We start from the raw sequence: 18939 nt of genomic DNA, 5'->3' as shown, positions 1-18939 counted from the left end.
TGTAAAGAGCACAACACATCCACTGTGTGGACTGCACTTATCTGCTCCAAATACACTCTCATCCAGTATACAGTACATCCATGTCTACAACACCACCATATCAAAGTCTTCACATGATACTTTTACAACAGCATTGCGGATGATCCCGCACACCCCTCATGCACACACTTCCGGCACCCATAAGGTGTGTTGGAAATAACCAACAGTCATTCAAATTTTCATTTCTGCTATCTGAATGCTGCCCAATTAATCTGATGGGTAGGGATTTGATTTGCAAATTGGGAATAAACCTAATTAGCACCCCAAATGGATTAAAAGTGTGTACAAATCAAACAGTTGCATTTCAGGGAGTTAAGTGGGACCCCAGACTTCTTTTGTAAGTGTATGAGTGGGAACTCTGCACCTCTGCTGTGAATTCATTGACTCAAGCACTCACAGTGTTGTGTTGTTGAAGAATTTGTATTGGGATAATCACAGATGTACTGCAGAAGTGAGTCTTTCTAGAATACATGTAAAGCCGGGGAAGGCCCAACCGTTCACTATAGAGAATTCACACCCACATGTGTCTCTAGCTAAAGGTGAAACAGAGAATTGGGAAGATTTAGGAAAATGGACATTGAAGTATGTAGAAGCTGGTGATTGGAAACCCAGATCAGATCCCACAGTGTTGTCCAGTGAGAAGACTAAAGCTTATTGCATGTCCTTGAACCGGATAGCTTTGGCTAACAGAACAGTTGAGATAATGCCACAGACAGACACAGATGTACTGAAAACAATGTGGCAGATGACACACATTTCTGGGGAAGACCCCTGATTAAAAGTAGTTCCTTGAGTGTTCCCTTATTCATCCATCTGACACCGGCACATTACTTAGATCTGATGATTTTTACTGGGTCTGTGGTAAAAATGTGTATTTGGAATTACCCCGTAACTGGAAAGGAGTATGTACGTTAGCAAGGTTTAATTACCCTGGTATGGTCATACTTCACTCACACTCACCGATAAAGCGTCCCAAAAGAGACATTTTGGATGACGACTTCCCCCCGTCAGAACATAGACTAAAAAGTAATCAGTAAATTCTTTGATTACTTCTTCCCACAATATGGGATGACTCAAGTACGGAATGAACTAGAAGTCACACATTATCGGCTTGCCACTTATATTAACTCCACTAATCCGGCAGCCGAAGGTATCGAACAAGAACTGGCAGCTCTTAGATTGACTACAACACAAAATAGAATACCTTAGATATTCTATTAGCTAAAGAGGGAGGTGTATGTGCCATAGGAGATCAATGTTGCACCTTCATTCCCTCTAATAATGACGATCATGGGTCTATCTCTGATGCACTGCATGATATGCACAAAGTAGCAAACCATATGAAATGAGATGAACACGGAGATCATAGTTATACACATATATATCTGGTATACACTGTTTGGACAGTGGACTCCTATCAATGATAATCCCAGTGAGTGTGGTATTAATCTTATGTTGGTTTGGCCCTTGTGTATGGAAATGCGTTCGTTACATTATAATGTCCGATCTATCGACCAAACAACTTGTGAAACTGGATGAGGTTGATGTTTAATGCTTTGCCTTTAATTGCATTTCTATGTTCAGGTTCTGTTCCTACAAACAACAGCATATTGTCCACTGAAGAACATGTATTTTACGACGCATTCATGAAAACCTTACAGGGGAAATGATATGCTGATGTGAGATTATACATGATTAAACTTAGCTTTCCCCTGGTCCAAAGACATGCATGGTAGGTTGATTGGCATTTCTGGAAAATTGTCCGTAGTGTGTGTGTGTGTGAGTGTGTGAGTGAATGAGAGTGTGTGTGTGTGCCCTGTGATGGGTTGGCACTCCGTCCAGGGTGTATCCTGCCTCGATGCCCGATGACGCCTGAGATAGGCACAGGCTCCCCGTGACCCGAGAAGTTCGGATAAGCGGTAGAGAATGAATGAATGATAAACTTAGCTTAAGCCATACGGGAATATACTCATAACTAATTAATTGATACTAATTAAGCACATGATTAATAATACTGTGAGTAAGTAGTTGATGATTAGTAATAGCATATATCATTTAGAGTCTAGATTTGGTTAAAGATTAATGATTACACACTGCTCTCTCCCACCTGGAAAATAAGAACACCTATGTGAGAATGCTGTTTGTGGACTACAGCTCAGCATTTAACACAATAGTGCCTGCCACACTTGTTGCGAAGCTTCGGACTCTGGGACTAAACAGTTCTCTGTGCAACTGGATTCTGGACTTCCTGACAGGCAGAAGTCAGGTGGAAAGAATGGGCAGCAATACTTCATCCCCGCTGATCCTCAACACTGGTGCTCCTCAGGGCTGTGTCCTCAGCCCATTCCTGTATTCCCTGTACACACACACGATCTTCAAATTTGCTGATGATACAACGGTGATAGGCCTGATCACCGACAACGATGAGACGTCCTACAGAGAAGAGGTGAGCACCCTGACTAAATGGTGCCAGGAGAACCACCTCTCACTAAACATTGACAAGACCAAGGAGCTGGTGGTTGATTTCAGGAGACAGAGCAGAGAACACAGACCCATCACCATCGACAAGACACCTGTGGAGTGGGTGAGCAGCTTCAAGTTCCTGGGTGTTAACATCAGTGAGGATCTCACCTGGTCCATACACACCGACACAGTGCTGAAGAAGGCACAACAACGCCTCTTCTTCCTGAGATGGCTGAGGAAGTTTGGAATGAGCCCCAGCATCGACAGAACATTCTACACCTGCACTATAGAGAGCAACTGCTGGCAACCGTAAAGCCCTGAAAAGTGTCGTGTGAACTGCCAGCCAGATTGTTGGAGGTGAGCTTCCCTCCCTCCAGGATATCTACACAAGGCGGTGAACAAGAAAAGCAAATGCCGATCACCAATGTTTTTTTTTTTTACCTTGTATCTGTAATGACCAGAGACTGACATTGTCATCGGTTGTTTTTTTAAGATTATTATGGGGCAGATGAGTTGTCAGGAATTAGGCATAAACAACGTCCAGTAAATCTTCTAGTAGGCCTTCTAGCAGACCTTGGCCCCGTCCAGATTAGCTTGATCAGGAGATGAGCATGCGGTGATTTTGAGCCAATGATTGATGATGTTTTGCTTTTACATATGTTCTTTACTTGAGGCCTGTCTATAAAATCTTGATGTAATCAATGATCGGGGCCCATCATCTCTCATGCTATATGCGGAGTGTTGGGTCCTGCTGTGCAGCTGAGCACAATAAATTGTGAAACTTTTTTTACTGTTGCCCGTGTCAACCAGTGTTATACTTTATTCTTTAAATCTCTCAAACCTCAGAACTTCCACGACACGACTCTAGCCAACAGACTTTTCAACAAACAGATCTGAACTATACCAAACACACACACACACACACACACACACACACACACACACAAAACTGTGTGAACTACACTGCACTGTTTAAATCAATCACTCAAAAAATTGCTGTTTTTTTCACACCACATATCAATACCCCATCAAACTGTTGCTATTACATAAGTGTATATATGTTTACTTGACCCCTCTTTGTTTACAATTTCTCTAGTTTTGCACAATGTACTTGTACACTGGTCAGTGCTATTTTGTGCATTGTGTTTGTATTGTCTTTTGTCTTACATCGTTTGGACTAGGTTGCACATGTTGCCCTTTATTTATCTAGGACTTAAGTCCTAAGCTCGGTGTTGTTTTATGCAGCTTTATGTCATTTTATTTATCACAATGGTCCTGGAGTAATGCTGTTTCATTTCACTGTGTAGTGCGTCAGCTATATATGGTTGAAATGGCAATAAAAGCTTCTTGATTTGACTTGGCTTTAAAAGAGCTAAAATCTGAAGGTGAACCAAGGAGTGTAATGTTTTTTGCTGTTTTTTTTTACTCTGTGACCTCCAGAGACTTATGCAAACCACTTTGTCCCCTTTGTCCTACTTTACATAACATCTGATTAAACAAATGTCAGTGACACACAACCTGTCTTAAGTTCCCTTAAGTCACACCAACCTGTCTTAATGCAAAAAAATGTCATGTAGTTGTTCCTTCATTACACAGACATCCCTGTTAGAAATCAGCAGATTAAAAGATAAACTGTCCTGCACAGCTACATTCACCTGTTTCACTCAAACACAGACAGACTACACAGACTGTGAGGAATGTCTGATTACACGGTCTACATAAATGAAATTAAATACGTTCCAGTTGCTCCAAAAGTCTAAGAGTACACATAGTCACATAGATCCACGATGCACAGGAGGCCCAACATGGTACAATGTGCGTAATGTAAAAGGTGCAGAGACATTATGAGAAGGTATACATCACAAATATATCTATACATACATATATTACATTCTGCATCACATGTAACATTGCTGAAGGTCGTGGTATGGTGCAAACACACACTCAAATACTTTACAGTTTGTTTAATATCAAAACAGCCTTAATTTATCATTACAAAAATGATACAAAAACAAAGAGACAATAATTATCTCTCGATTAAATTATTAACCCCAGAGTTTCTACAGTCACAGTCTGGAAATAGCTTATACACAGCTTGAAGGTGTTGAAAGGTATTGATTCACCAGTTTGCTTTGACTTCCAAATTAGTGGGAGAAAAGAACACAACACATAAAAAGCAAAAAAGTGTCATTCTCCAGACTGTTCAGGAGATCTTCAAGAATTCTTCTTGTATGCCAACAGGCAAAAATAACAGTATCACAAGAAACAGGATTAAGCATCATACTAATGGTCCTGGCTCTGATTAACCTCCACTATTATTTCAACAGAAACAAGAACTTTATCATCAACAGAGCAACATGGAACTATTTCCCATATTCCACAGTAAGGGTGGGGTAATAAAATTAAATAGTGGTCCTGAAAACAGAAAACAAAATGGTGTTCAGCTACTAAATTCAGGACAAAGACTGAAAAAAATTGATGCACTCCTCACGCAACAACAAAATTACAGCATATCATTCTGCTTCAAAATAGTGTCAGCTACAGACAACTAGTACAGTATCTCACAGAAGTAAGTACACCCCTCACATTTTTGAAAATATTTTATTAGATCTTTTCATGTGACAACACTGAAGAAATGACACTGTGTTCCAATGTAAAGTAGTGAGTGTACAGCTTGTACAACAGTATAAATCTGCTGTCCCCTCAAAATATCTCAACACACAGCCATTAATGTCTAAACCGCTGGCCACAAAAGTGAATACACTCCTAAGTGAAAATGTCCAAATTGAGCCCAATTAGCCATTTTCTCTCCCCAGTGTCATGTGACTCATTAGTGTTACAAGGTCTCAGGCGTGAATGGGGAGCAGGTGTGGTAAATTTGGTGTTATCTCTCTCACTCTCTCATAGTTCAAAATGGCGCCTCATGGCAAAGAACTCTCTTGAGGATCTGAAAAAAAAAGTTGCTCTACATAAAGATGGCAGAGGCTATAAGATGTTTGCCAAGACCCTGAAACTGAGCTGCAGCATGGTGGCCAAGACCGTACAGTGGTTTAACAGGCCAAAGATGTTGAGTGCACGTGGTCATCCTCATATCCAGAGGTTCCAGAGCAGGTTTCTTTAGAATGGGAATAACCCCTTGAAATGAAGGGCAAAAGGTCTTGCGAGATGGTCTGGAGCATAGTGGTAGGGAGCGGATCCAATGGGCAGGTGGTAGGATTGCAGGACTGGATGAGTTGTAAAATCTCTTCTGCTGCCACAGTTGAGAAATGTGACAATGAAGGTGTAGGGGAATGCATACTCTGAGACGTAAGTGCAGTCGGGACTGAAGTGAAGGTCCGGCAGATTTCCTCAATCTTCTCCTGGTAGGAAGAAGCAAAGTCTTCTGCAGTCAGGGAGGATGAAGAAGGTGGAGCCGGGGGGTTGAGCAGAGAAGAGATGATGTTGTGGAATTTCTGATGGTCATGTGAGGAAGCTTCAAGCTTTTCCTTGTAGAAGGAGGTCTTGGCAGAAGTCACATCTGAGGAGAACTTGACAAGAAGTGTTCAGTAAAAATCAAGATCTGCATTTCTTCCACTTTCTCTCTGATGATCTTAGCTCTCTTCGATTGTTGCGCAGCACATCTGAAAGCCAAGGAGCAGAATAAGAAGTTTTCTTGGGTTTAGTGAACATAGAGCAGAGGAAGTCCATAGTTGAGGAAAGAGATGAGAGGAAAGTGTCTGTGGCTGAGTCCAAGGGTAGTGAGGAAAAAGACTTAGCATCAGGAAGGGAAGAAAGAGTGCCAGAAGCTACAGATGAAGGGGAGACAGAGTGAAGGTTGCGGTGAGTAAGAGCGAGGGGGTGAGAGGTAGTTTTAGGTGAGATAGGTAGAGTGATGGTGAAGGATACCAGGTGATGATCAGAGACGTGGAGTGGGGTATCAGTCACGTCTGTAGCTGGGTGAAAGACGGGTGAAAACCAGGTCCAGGACATTGCCTCCTTTGTGTGTGGGGATGTAGCTGTTGAGTGTGAGGGAGAAAGAGTCGAGAAGAGACAGGAGGGAAGAAGAATGTAGCTTGTCAGAGGGGAGGTTGAAGTCACCAAGCACTGTCAGGAGGGAGCTATCAGAAGGGAAAGCACTAAGCAGTGAGTCCATTTCTTCCAGGAAGTCAACTAGGGGACCAGGAGGGCGGTAGACAACAATGATAACAAGGTTGATTGGGGAGGTAACTGAAATGGCATGGAATTCAAAAGAAGAGATGGTTAAATGAGAGAAGAGTAGAGGTGTAAAGCACCATTTCTTTGACAACAATAAACCTGTACCACCACCTCTGCCTGTTTCTCATGGTGAGTGAGAGAAAGCATAGGCAGAGGATAAAGCAGCTGGTGTAGCAGTGTTCTGTGGGGATATCCAGGTTTCTGTTAGAGCAAGAAAATCAAAGGAGTAATGGGAAGTTAAAGCAGAGATAAAATCAGCTTTCTTTACAGCAGACTGACAATTCCAGAGCCCACCTACCACCACTGTGTGAGACTTACACAACAGAGGAGGGTAGATGAGGTTATTGGGATTGTGACCTCTGCTCTGTGGATGAGAGCATCAGCGAGAGTAGGTCTTGAGTACAGAGATGGGTTTAAGGCACATATTTGTAGTCAAACAAGTGTGAGAATTAAGCTATGGTAGAATATATCAAACAGACACTAATGTTAGAGAGAGATTCTGACAAACCACTGAAGAGTAGGCTGGTTCACCTTCAATTTAAATAGGTAAGCCCTGCCCCAATTCACACCTTAAGGGAGACTGAAACTACTCCTGATTAATCAGCTGAGAGAACAACAAAAACCAACACTATAAAATCAACAATGGTATAGAATATAACACGATTCAAATCACACTACTGTAGAACAAAGTGAGTTAAGCAGATAGTATACAAAAGACAGGAACCTACTTTACCAGAAGACAATATAATCAAATGTAGAGAGTTAAAGCACACTAAGCACAATGAGTCAAAACACTTTCTGTACCCTCATGTCCAATCAAAGACTTTCACAAGGTGTACTGTACTAACTTTTTCCTCAGATCAAATACTAATTTTAGTTGATTTCATTTGTTTAAGTGAAAAAGGTTTTTTTTGTTGTTTTTTTTACATGCAATTACATCACTTTTCATCTACAGGAATAAAATGTGATATTTCTTAATAAAGAACTGACTATCTAATATAATAATAATAATAATAATAATAATAATAATAATAATAATAATAATAAATATTATTAACACTCCTGCTTGGTTTAATTTTTGGGTCTTACATCCACAAAGTGGTGTGCCAATTCCAATCATGGGGTTTGCAGGTAGAGTTAGCGAAAGACAAGCATGAGACTACAGATTCCCTTTCTTGTGAGCTGTTTGTCCCCTTCATCAGCAGCATCATAAAGAACACCCATATTACCCCCAAGAGCTCTGCCAGGTCACAGATCTTGCCCTCTGTGACACCAAGCAAATGGCCCATGCCATCGGCCAAATGGTTTTAAAGAAAAAGACAAGGGTTATCTCCTGAATGCCTCAATGTCTTCTCAGGAAGCTAATCCCTCGCCACATTCAAGAATCAGGGATTACATCAGTTGCTCTTGGCCCCAGCCAAGGTCCCACAAACAGGAACACAGACGTTACTTCCTTTGTTTGAATTGTTTGCCGCAACATTCATGCCGGTCACAATTGTTTGCTTGGCTAAGTTTTTAAGAGTTTTAAGAGTTTTATATTATCTTTGAGTTTATACTTTAACTCCTTACTTTTTACAAAGTTTGAATACACTGCCAATTGCAATAGCATCTTAAGAGTAAAATACTCCCTCGAAATATTTTTTGATATCGCTAACATTTTATTTGTTTTCCTGAGCGTCCGCTTATAGCTGGTTAGCATCACTAGCCTGCTAGCCCAGTTACCGCTAGTTGTGTACACCTTTTCACACCAATTATCTCTGTTGTACGTGCCCTATAACCAGTGTTGTATAATGTACTAGAAAGCAATACTTGAGTAAATCGTACTAGAAAAAGACTTTGGTAGAAGTGAAAGTCACCTTTTAGAATATTACTAAAGTAAAAGTTCTAAAGTATCTGATATTTACTGTACTTAAGTATCAAAAGTAATTTTCTGATATTTAATGTACTTGAAGTATTTGAAGTAAAAGTAAAAAGTAAAATTTCAGTGATTTTCAGTAGGTATAAGATCAGGGGCAGTTCTAGGGTTTCATCTTTAGGGGTTTTATCCCTCAGTGAGAATTTAAAACAAGAAGAGTTTTATATTATATATTATATGACTACATAGTAAGCCAAAAGTTATGGTATTATTAAATGACAAAAGTGGACACCAAAATTTTATGCATGATGTAATGATGCCAGTCTTGAATCAGATCAGTTCATGTGTGTGTGCATTCTCTACAAACAGTGTGTCCGATGTATGCAGTCATTAATAAAAAAAAATATATATATAAGACTAAATCAATAAATGTTTATTTATTTAGTATTGTATGGATTGTTTGCATTAATATTTTGTTTGTGCTACAACTCTGGTAATAATAATAATGAAATTTCACTGCTTTTGTTGTAATCTAGGAGCAGTGATTCACCAAACCTCCCTTATTACAGTCACACACATTTCTTCTGATTTTATTTTGTAGTAACGAGTAACGAAGATCCTTAGTGGAAATATAACGGAGTAAAAGTTTACATTTTATCTAGGAAATGTAGTGGAGTAAAAGCGAACGCTGTAAGAAAGATTCCTCCTCGCACTCGTCCGCGTCCCTTTATCTCTGAAAAACAATAGGAGCGCTCCGGAGCACTGAGAGAACAGTGGGGTTCAACATAGATAGAGGTATGCCAGAATGCTGCTTCCTCACAACTCTTATCCAGGCATTGAAGGTCAATAAGCCTGTACATGAGCAAAGAGAAACTGAATGTCCTGCGATCTCACAAGCAGGTCAGCCTATCTTGTCTTCTTCATACTGTCAAGATAGAGCGCTAAAAGAACAGGATAGACTCAAATCAAGAACATTAAATCAGAAGAGGTTAAAATGACATATAACACAGAAATACATTTTTACATGACAGAGGTTTCCTTGTTTCTATTCCCTTAAGATTAAGGTTACGCTTTCAGCAAGCCTTACCATCCTGCTTATGTTTGCAGAAACACAGGGTACAAAAACAAGAAAACAAGAACACACTTATCACAGGTCAGCATGACCAGAGTGGGGAGAACATTACTTTCGACAGAGAAAGAGAGATGTGGAAAGAAAATGAAATAAGCACAAAAATTATTTAACATAAAGAACATTCATTTCAGCAAACGTTGACATAAAATTAAATAGTGAAGTAAAATACAGATACGTGAAATTTCTACTTAAGTACAGTAACGAAGTATTTTTACTTCATTACATTACAACACTACCTATAACACCATGTCGCTTGTGTGTCTGCATTGAGTGCAGGTGAAGACACGTTCGAGCTGCACTCGGTGGAACTGGAGCTGGAGGCCGTGGAGAAGCAGATCTGTGACCTACAGGTGAAGCAGGCCCAGCTGCGGGAGCGGAAAGCCATGCTGGAAGCCACCCAGTCAGTCGCCTGTCTCTTTTGGCTCTCAAAGAAGCATTTTCTCTCCTTCTCCCTCCCCTTTACTTTCTCTGCTTTGCCCCTCTTGTCTAATCTATTGTCTTATACTTTGAGAGACTCTCTCCACACTGCTCTCCAAACTAAAAAACATCATGGATTTGATAAACTGGTCTCTCAACGCAATTGACACCATCTTCTCTACGAGAAGCTTGTGTTTGGGGGAACCTGACTGCCCTGCCGGAACGTTCGCAGCTGGCTATATGATGGACGCGTGGGAGAGGTGGTGGGTCGTGTGTCTGGAGGTTCTTTCTGTGAAGGACATTGAAGATATCTACCTATTCGGAACCATTATAACAGGAGTTCTGCTGATTGGATTAGGCATTGCACTGGTTTATCGAGAAAATCAGAAAACGGTGACAGCTGTCCAAAACCTCCCATGGCTGCCCGTCATGATTGATGCAGTGGGCGAGCAGTCAGCATTAAGGCTGGGACTATTAACTGCAATATGGATAACATCACGGTGAGGCTCACTGCTTTGGATACTGCTTTGGTTACATCACAAAGAAGCTCACTGCTTTGGAAAGAAAAATTTGGAGACCAGAACGGAATAAGAGAGTAGTCGTGTAAATTGGAATGTGTCTACTCGCCCCAAGACCAAACAATCCCAATCTTATCTGCTTTCGGCTCCCCTCAACCAGCACTGGCCTCGGCCAAGGCCGCTGCTGGAACAACAATTCCCCTGGAAGAGCACTGTAGCGATACGCTCTTGCGTTCCTTTCCCCATTTCCACAGACACCTGCTGATTGTTGACTCTGTCTGGGATCTGACCCACAGACCCTGGGTGCAGCAGCAGCGGAAGATGGGAGCCGTGCCCCGGTCGAGGACCTCTCCCCCTCAGCCGCCACCGGTCTTTGAGATCCCGCAAACAGAACTGCTTCACCCCCATTCGCGAGACGGAATGCGACATTGTGATCATCGGAGACTCTATCGTCCGCAACGTCTGTGCTACGTGAACATGAACAACACCAGCCTGAGGCAGTCAGAGATCCAGAAGAGGGACTTCAACACTCTGGTGGTGACGGTTCACAGCACATCACCCACAGCAAGGATCATCGTGTCTGGACCACTTCCCACGTACCAGCGAGGTCTGGTAGACCTTTTGCTTTAAATGAACGGTTACAGTCATGGTGTCATGCTCAGAATTGACTCTTTATTGATAACTGTAATGTTTTCTGGGAGTGTCCTAGGCTATTCCGTACAGATGGCCTGCACCCAAGCAGAGTTGGAGTGGAAATCCTCTCGGACCACATCTCCAGGATGCTGCACACCTTCTGACTGCTAAATTACAATTTGAATCAAATCAAATTGTATCAAATTTAAATCAAACTCACAACCTTCTGAGTTGTAGTCCATTTGTAGACCTTAACCACTAAGCTACCACATCCCCACAAAGACTAAAGATTCTCTTTCTCTTGCCCTCTACCCTGAAATTCCCTACACTGGATTCAGAACTTTGCTCTGTGATTTCTTCTGAACCAAATGAGTATTTAGCGGCATCCTCATCAGGCTCCTAGAAACTTGATATTGGTGATGATGAGCATGTTCTGGCTGTATGCTACCTTGATGCCGCAACCCCATAAAAAAAAATACATACTTGGCTTGCCTTTTCACTGCCACTTCCAATTATTTGGTAATATTGGGTCTATGGGAGCATGGGTAAGGGGGTCCTGCACCAGGGTGGAGCAAAGACTTGTGGGCTGTTTGTCCCCTTCATCAGCAGCATCATAGAAAACGCTCATATTACCCTCAAGAGCTCTGTCAGGCCACATATCTTGCCCTCTGTGCCACCAGGCAAATGGCCCATGCCATTGGCCATTCTATGGCTGCCATAGTTTTCACAGAGAGGCACTTGTGGCTTAATCTAACGGTATTAAAAAAAGACAAGGATTATCTCCTAAATGCCTCAATGTCTTCTCAGGGAGCTAATCCCTCACCACATCCAAGAATCAGGGATTACACCAGTTGCTCTTGGCCCCAGCCAAAGCCCCACAAACAGGAACAAAAGGAAAGCACGGTGGCCTGTGCCTCTCACCAGATTACCCAAAAAAGAGGGCTAAAGTTTCCCAGAGTAGTCCCCCAGATTACACGTCTGAACACCTCTGACCATGACAGGACTTTATTTTGACCAACTAGGATCATACCATTATGTGAAAAAAGGAAGGGGGAAGCATGTGTAGTGGTAAGAAGGATATAAATACAAACAAAGAAATGATAATGGACACCCAAAACAGTAGCAGCATCTGTCTGTATAAGAGTGATATTGGAGAGCTGAGTGCACAATTTGTTTACAGTGCTTGTGTGTTGAGTTGTTCCTGCTGGTCCTGGAACTTTTGTTGTCATTGCCTGGACCCGGTTTTGATTCCCAGACTGGGAGCTAATCCTGTCATGGAGGAGCTGAATCTCAGTGCTGCTAACAAGCCTGGATAAACAATGGGAGGGCTGTGTCAGGAACAACATCCGGCCTAATCCCTGTGTCAAATCTAATATACAACCATGTGATCCGCTGTGGTGACCCGAACAGGGAAGAATCAAAAGAACAACAAACAAGAATCTCCTGCAGCTCCAAACACAAACAGCAGGGGGCGCAGTGGAAGATCTGCAGTCTGACAGTGAATGATAGTCATTAAATGTCTGATTTGAATCGCTGAACTTGGGTTAAACAGCCCATCAGTTAAGGGCAGATGTTGTGAAATTCATTGTGTTTACATGAAAAGCAGTAAAACTCCGGTCATATGGTGAGGAGACATTTTACTGAACAAGGGTAACTAGTGTAAACTTCAGAACATATTACACCTTTAAATAATCACCAAAACAAACCCTGAAGTGACAAAACACATCAACAATCTGTGGGAATGGGTCTGAAATTGATGTAGTGGGCTGGGAAGCAGTGAAAAGACATGTTAAGGCCATATGGATATCATTAAAATATATACTTACACTTCCAGTCCAAAGGTTTTACACTAACAGACAAAAATATCAATCATTCTAATCACTCATCACACTTCATAATAACAAGCTCAGACGAATCTACATCAAATCAAATCAAATTTTATTTGTTACATACACATACATACAAAGTGAAATGCTTTTTACAACTGTCTGGTATTTAAGCTTAAAAGGAAAAAGGAATGCAATTTGGGATAAAAAATAAAACAAAAAGAAGGTAGATAAAGTATAAACTACTGTATATAAATAAACTTTATAAAATATGAAAAATATGAAAATATATGTGAAAAATATTGTATATACATAAATGCGCTTTTATGATTGTTCTTAAAGTGTCCATGTGTAGTATGGTGTGTATAAGTGTATAAGGTGGCACAGTGTTTTGCAAGACCAGAGTTAAAGTGTTATAGTGCAATAGATGGTTGTCCGGTACTAGATCCTGGGAAAACTCAGAATGGCCTACGGGTAGAAGCTTCTCCTCATTCTCTCTGTGTTTGCTTTCAAGGAGCGGAAGTGTTTCCCTGAACGCAACAAAAAAGAGTCCATTGTTGGGATGGCTGAGATCCTTTACAATCTAGAGAGCTGTTCTGGCCGTACGCAAACCGTAGTGGATCCAGTGTGTCTGGTAGTGATGCAGTGATGAAGTCTCTGACCAGTCTTTCAAAGCACTTCATCACTACTGGGGTCAGGGATACAGGGCAGTAATCGTTGAGGCAGGTATGCTGGGGTTTCTTTGGGACAGGAACAAAGGTGGACTGTTTGAACCATGAGGGAAAGATAGCCTGTTCCAGAGAGGCTGAATATCTCAGTATCTCCAACCTGTGATGCCGTCTGGTCCAGCTGATTTCCTGGTATCCACTGTCCTAAATGCCCTCCCCATGTCATGCTCCATAATGGTGAACGTATTTACCTTTGTAGCTCTCTCAGTTGCATGCTGTTTGTGCCGCTAGTACCGTTAGTGTGGTTAGCTGCAGCCTCGAAGCGAGTGTAAAAGATGTTTAGCTCGTCTGCCAGAGAAGCGTCCGCATTCCCCATTCTAAAAACTGGTGTTCTATAGTCTGTGATGTTTCTTTGTCCCTGCCACAGGCTCCTATATATTTTCATATTTTCCTATTTTATATATTTTTTATATAGTTTATATTTTATTTATCTACCTCCTTTTGTTTTTATTTGTTTTTATCCCAAATTGCATTCCTTTTTCCTTTTATACTTGAATGAGTATACTAATACTAATTAGTATACTAATTGTAAAAAGTATTTCACTGCATGTCGTACTGTTCCATCAGCCTTCCTCTGTTTCTTCTGCAGGTCACACACTCATACAGGACCTTTCTGGCAGCAGAGTTTGCATTGATTATCCAGTATGTCCGACGCAGCCTGGACAACATGTGGTTTCTTACTGCATGGCAGAGTTGTTGGTGAATATGCCACAGAATTAACATTGCCACATGCATGTATTTACACAGGATGAAATTATGCTTGGTCTCTGATGGTAATGCTGCCCTCTTGAGATGGCCGCCCACTCTGACGATTCCACTGTCAATCAATGGATCTAGCCTGGCAAGTTACTGTCCTTTGGGAAGCTCTTAGTGGCTCTGAGTGAACTGATTTCAGCATTGAACTTGCGATGTTGTTCAAACTGAATGATTGAATGCTTTGCTTCTGACAGGTCTTCACATGTTAAATGTTATCCTTTTAGTGTGCTCTTAAAATGTTGCATTTTTTGTGCCACCCTTTGTTCTTTGGTGTTTACATCTTCCTCTGACTGTTTTGTCATGGCTGAAAAGTCTTTTATTTTCTGGGACAGTACTGTGAGGAGCTCCTTCACCTTTAAATACCAGGCCACAGCTTGCCACAGCTTCACCCAACATGAAAAGTAGAAGACAGGGAAACAGGTGTAGCTTTTTCTTTCCCCTACAACAGCACTGACCGTTACATCCTTCTTTATTTCAGGGTCATCAGCAGGGGTTAGATCACACTTTACATCTAGCTTAGGCCACTTGTCTTTAGACTCAAACAAGAACCCTGGGCTACAGATATACCTGCTGTGCTCCAGGAAGTCCTTTGCTCTCATCCCTTGTGATGCCTTGTCTGCTGGATTGTCTTTGGAGCTCACATACCTTCATTGGTCAACATGTGTGGCTTCTCGAATGAGAGACTCTTTTTGCAACAAAGGTGTGAAACCTCTTTGTTTCATTACTGATGTATTTCAGGACAGTGGTGCTATCAGTCCAGAAAACAGGACTTCAGGTGCTGCTCTCTTTGAAGCAGCTGGTCAGTGTGGACAGTGAGCTCCAGACAAGGGATAGTAGTCTGTTTGAGAGGAGCAACTCAGGCCTTTCCCAGAAGGAATAAGAAATGAGCATGATTGTCTCTCTGGGACCTTACATATGACACTGTGCCGTATCTCACTTGGCTGGCATCGGAGAAGTGGTGGAGCTGAACTGCACTGTCAGGACAGACGTTTTTATGTGTAATGCAACGCTCCACTTGAAACACTGCCATCCTCTTCATGTCTTCCAGATAACCAGACCATTGTTTGAAGAAGTGAGGATGGACAGCATCATCCCAGCCCAAGTGTCTTCTACAGAGCTCTTGTAGTAGCAGCTTGGCAGTAATTGTGAATGGGGGCAGAAACCCCAAAGAAAGTCTGAGACTGTATACAGCACAACACAGCTGTTACTGAGCCACTTTGAAATTTTAAATCATATTTTACTGCAGAGAGGTGTCAAAATCTTGCACCATTTGTATTGCCTCCTCTTCTGTTGGCAGAGATTTTAAACAATCATCCACATAAAAATTATGTTTGATTGTACTGACCACCTCTGGGGGAAAGTGATTAGCATTGTATTCTACTGTTCTTCTTAAAGCATAGTTTGAACAGCTTGGTGAGGACACAGCTCCAAACAGATGGACTTTCATGCGATAATTCAAAGACTCCAAAAGAGTATCACCTTTTGGCCACCAGAGGAAGCAAAGGAAGTTTCTGTGTTGCTCAGGGACATAAACTTTGTCTTTGTGTGACTTATTTTTTAATTTAAAACACTTATCCACTGTGTGATGAGTCACTTGGCAAAATAAACAATAATTTACAGAGGACATGTTTTTATTTCCTGTTTTATTTCCTGTAACGTTGGTGGCAAAACCTTTTATTTTGCTTTAGGTGGCTGCTATTAGTGCTCTTGGGTATGGAGTGCTGTGGGTCTTGGATGTTGCCAAAAAGTGGATCAGATGCAATTTTTACTTGTTTTTCAATGAAGGCAACATCAATAAACAAGGCTCTCTGCCCAAGCCTCTCCTGAAGGTCACAAGCCACATTTCTCCATCTTTAACCTAATTCTAAGGCAGCTTTAAAATGATGTTGTGCATGTTTGTTGGCAAATCCAGCTCTTTCATGTGATTTTATGTTCGTTACCAAAAAGTTCTGCAAGTTCTTGCTCTGCTCAGGCCTCATACAGACTGAAGCAAGCTTATAATATAAAAAACATTGTATTCCCAATAACAATATATAGATATAAAAGATAACTTCTGCTGCAGGTAAAACACTTTCATGTTACATTCTAACACACAAAAAAAACATACATTATATATATATATATATATATATATATATATATATATATATATAAACCCTTTGTTTTTTCCAGATTATAAACAGGAGCGCTTAAAACACCAACCTTGCTCTGCTCACGCCTCATACAGACTGAAGCAAGAGCATGCAGCGCTGACGTCACAAACGAAACACCCACAAAACTCAAAGAAATAAAATAACTTTATTGTTCCCTTTTCCCCTTTTATTCTTCAAACACAATGTTATTGATCTAAAAAAAACAAACAAACAAAAAAACCAAGGATTTTGCATGAATTAAAAATAATTAATAAATGAATACACTAATCCCTATTAACAATGCAATGAAGATTTTGGACCTCCACTGAGATGAGGCTGACTCTCTGAGAATCCTGAGACATCTACAGATCTGCCAGCTCCAGTTGGACTCTATGATACCAAGAGGAGATCTGAACTCCATGTGATCTTTACACCAATACAACACTTGTTTGACTGTATATTTGTAATCTCACCCCCAGTTCCACCCATATGAGGATGGGTTCCCCTTTGAGTCCGGTTCCTCTCAAGGTTTCTTCCTTACCAATTTAAGGGAGTTTTTCCTTGCCACTGCTGCCTGAGTCACCTCAGACTTGCTCTTTGGGGATAAATAAATACATACATACATACATATATATATACATACATACATACATACATACATACATACATACATACATACATACACACTGTGAACTATATATATCTTAATTTTTTACTATATTAATTCTTTTTTCTCCTTATGTTTAACTTCTGTTCTATGTTTATGTTCTGTAAAGCTGCTTTGAGACGAAGCCCATTGTAAAAAGCGCTATACAAATAAACTTGAATTGAATTGAATTAACACCGGTTACACATGGATTAAACTTTACTGCTGTGCTGACACAGCCTTTATTAAAATATGAATTCATGCCATCAGAACATTCATATCCAAAACACACGGTTTAGCATTTGCAGCAAGTCGTATTTGAAGTTCGAGTTGTTCCTTTTTAACCTTTCACTCTCCATTTAATTTTTTTACTTCTTGTGCTACAATTTCATGTTTTCTATTCAGAGCAGCAACATGTTCCAATAGTGCAGCTTTGTCAGCTTCCGCCTTTAAGCGCACTGACTCTGTGGTGGAGACGCGTGATGTTTGAGCGCCCGTCTTGTTTGACTTTGATTTTACAGAGCGTACATTGGAGACACTGTCATCTGGACATACATTGTCAACGTTTTGTTCATTGTTGTCCGTATTTGGAGACACATATTGATGCCCCACATCACACAAACAATATCTAATATGGTCAGCAAATTCACAGTAAGTGTTCACTTTATTTGCAAAGTATTCATTTTGTTTTTTCAGTTCATCGGGGGGGTAACGGCAAGTTTAGGAAAGCATCATGCGCATTCTTTGCATCTTAACATTGAATAAAGTTTGTGAGGAGCAAAGACACTAAATTAGCGTTGACGCTTGATTTCATCAAAACGTTTAGGTCCTCCATTAACCTTTTTGCTTGTTTGCATTTTGCTTTCCCTTTTTCTTGGCATATTTCAATTTGAAGGCTCAAACCCTTAAACGCATATTTTTGACTTCGTTTAGAAGAAACATCCATATTTTCTGTAGCTGTTTGTGTTTTTGCAACATCCGACATTTTCTTAACATATTCTTGTGTCAATTTTCCAATGGCTCATGTTGGTGTAGAGGGCAATGAGATATCAGATCTGACTGCAAAAAATACCCTAAAATAAAGAATGAGTAAATTATGAAAATCCCATTTGGGAAAAGTGTGGCAAAGTCATTAACAAAAACAGCAATAGAGTAAACATGGCAGAAAAAATGGGATATAGATAACAAAGGGAGAAACTATTATAATATACAAAATGCAATCAAGGTCAAAGCAATTAAAGGGAAATGTAGAAGAGAAGAAGTGATTTTATCAGGATTAAGACTAGGACACACTGGATTAAAATCAACCATATTTTTAATGGGAAAATGCACATCAGATAAATGTGATGCATGTAATGTTCCAGAAAATGTGGAACATGCCATAATGATGTGTAAAACAATATCACTTAGAAAGGGAAATATTTAAAGGAAAGATATATGAGTTGGGAAAAGAATGGAGTTTGAAAGGGATATTAGGGTTGGGTTATTTTGTTGTTGTAGGTACATGAAGCCCTGAGGTTGCATTTCCTGGTACAGTAGGTGGCGCTCTGGTTGCGACCCGCGATATAAACAAAAAAAGAAGAAGAACGACACGTGACTC

The sequence above is a fragment of the Tachysurus fulvidraco genome, chromosome 19 (genome assembly GCF_022655615.1).
Source record: "Tachysurus fulvidraco isolate hzauxx_2018 chromosome 19, HZAU_PFXX_2.0, whole genome shotgun sequence".
Lineage (NCBI taxonomy): Eukaryota > Metazoa > Chordata > Actinopteri > Siluriformes > Bagridae > Tachysurus > Tachysurus fulvidraco.
This window is presented reverse-complemented; position numbering follows the sequence as displayed.